Source organism: Chiloscyllium plagiosum, unplaced genomic scaffold (assembly GCF_037043375.1).
Source record: "Chiloscyllium plagiosum isolate Xiang-an unplaced genomic scaffold, Cpla_swu_hap1 HiC_scaffold_37, whole genome shotgun sequence".
In the NCBI taxonomy this organism is placed as follows: domain Eukaryota; kingdom Metazoa; phylum Chordata; class Chondrichthyes; order Orectolobiformes; family Hemiscylliidae; genus Chiloscyllium; species Chiloscyllium plagiosum.
This window is the reverse complement of record NW_028270175.1, coordinates 62,304,118-62,306,434: the sequence shown is the minus strand read 5'-3', so window position 1 is coordinate 62,306,434 and position 2,317 is coordinate 62,304,118. Positions and strand designations below refer to the sequence as shown.

The 2,317-nt window shown below is 43.5% G+C and overlaps 1 pseudogene; it reads left to right on the top strand.

The window, feature by feature from the left end:
- The first annotated feature begins 536 nt into the window (after positions 1-536).
- LOC148139826 (uncharacterized) lies at positions 537-1,868 on the top strand (annotated as a pseudogene).
- The last annotated feature ends 449 nt before the right edge of the window (positions 1,869-2,317 follow it).

Sequence of the window (2,317 nt, the reverse complement as noted above, 5' to 3'; positions counted from 1 at the left end):
ATGATGTTTGGATTACCTTTCTTGGGTGGAAGAGGTGAATTACCAACTGTAGAGTTCAATGATAAGTTTTTAAAGAACTATATTGTGGCGCTTGGCTCTTCGTTGTCTGTTCTTAGGAAGAAGGGTCTGTTGACCCAGACACCTCCACTTGAGATCGCCGTACATCGAATACAGCCGGGTGATTGGGTCCTGATCAAAACTTGGAAAGATACCAAACTGCACCCAAGCTGGTAATGCAGACCGCTCCTAACCGTCCTGACTAGTGAAACAACCGTCCGAACTGCTGAAAAATGGTGGAGTCATCACACTTGTGTTAAGGGCCCGGTGGACGCTCCTTCCCCTTCAGCAGAGTGGCAAGCTCATCCTACGGACAACCCTCTGAAAATCAAGCTGATGAAGAAGAATAGACTGAGATAAGAGACTATTGATATTGGTTAAAAAACCGTATCCCAATACAATTGTAAATGTTGCATGGACTCACTCCTCCCTGGTAGTTAAAGCATTAGGGAATAGACAGATAGGGGTTGTGAGCTAAAATGAGTGGTCAGCTTTATATTGTCACGATAAAACTGGCGTTAGCTGCCAAGGGGGGCGGGAAAAAATCATTTTACCGCTTTATGTCAGAATTATGCTAAATTAAAGGGACATGTCGAATGTTGGGTATGTGCGGAGTTCCCACACCGTGGGGAATCCGGAATTCCTCTCACGGTAATACCACTTACCAAAGAAGAAGTGTACAATGCACAACAATTTGACTCAGGCTCAAATGATACAAAATGGGAATTTGAGAGGGGTAATTATAACTTTGAGGGATGGTTCCCTCGACCAGCCCCGAAAACTCCGGGTTCTATTGATGGCCTTAAAGTCTCCCCACCGAAAGGAGCAGTAAATACCACTTGTTTCTGTATTCAGAATGATACCGCACCCTTCCGATTGGGAACATCATCTTGTGTCTATACCAGTCAAGTCACTGCCACAACCATTCCCCGAATATTAAACGGAACATATTGGGAATGAGGCCTGGACGCCTATCTGTTTATTCCCGGGGGAAAATACATTCGCGTGACTGAATGTACAGGAATGCATGCATGTTATGATGTTGATGAAACACTGCCTCAAAGCCAGAAAGGCTGGAATGGCTGTTGCTACCTCGCGTATATAAATCCCCACTTGAGGCTGTTAAAAGGGGCCCCAAAAATACCTCGGAATAAATAGGGAAGAAGGCGGGAAACCCGGGAAGTAACCAATGGGATCGGCTCCTCTGGGCTTTGATACCTTTGTATGGGACTGCTCGAGCAGGAGTAGAAATACAAAAGTTGGCAGCTTCCCTGGAAGAGTTAGCCAACAATACTGCTGATGCGTTAACCGAACCCCAATCACAAATAGCAGCCATAACGACTGAAATGATTGCCACCAGACTAACAACCCTTCAGAACAGGATGGCTCTGGATTACATTCGAGCAGAGAAGGGTGGTACCTGTGCAGTAATTGGAGAGGAATGTTGTACGTACATACCTGAGGTCTCCTCTAACATTACTTATATCTCCAAACATGTGCGAGACAAAATCGCCAAGATAAGGCAGGCTGGCAATTGGTACCAGAACGAAAAAGGATGGGAATGGGGCAATTGGGGATTGACTGGTTGGAGAAGGTGGTTAGTCAATCTCGCTATCTATGGAATATTGATATTAGTGGGTCTGGTAGTAGGGTTCAATATCCTAAAATGGTTAATGAGCCGACTGATGACATCCCTTGGGGAAAGAACTCAAATAAATCATCAGATGCTTGTACAATCAGCAGGTGATATGCAACAAAGAGAAAGCCAAAGAATGCTTCTAGAGTTCAAGGGACGAACAACACAAATGTAAAATGTAAGATTGTGAACCTCATAGCCAAAAGGCTACGAGGGCAGACCGTAAGAAATGAATTAAAGGAGACTTAATAATCCCAGAAACAACAGATTTTAAAAAAGAAAAGGGGAAATTGTGGGAAGTGAGAAATTTAGTTTCTGCAGGCGATATAGAAATGTAGTTGCTGAGGCTGGTGATGGAATGTAGTTTCTATAGATCGGGGGTGTTGCGGGGGTGAGCGGAATTCTTACAACATGTAGCATACTTAAGGCTAAGACTTTAATAAATATAGAGGGTCTTTTAAAGAATTAATTTTAAAGAAATAGTTTGAAGCTAGGAAATAACTATGGAGTGGTGTAGCTGACAACAAAAGAAGCAGTAGGGGTATTTCACTTATCGTATGATAAGGAAACTGGACAAAAGTAACAAGGAACAGAGAATGCAGACATACAAGGACAGCTGGATAG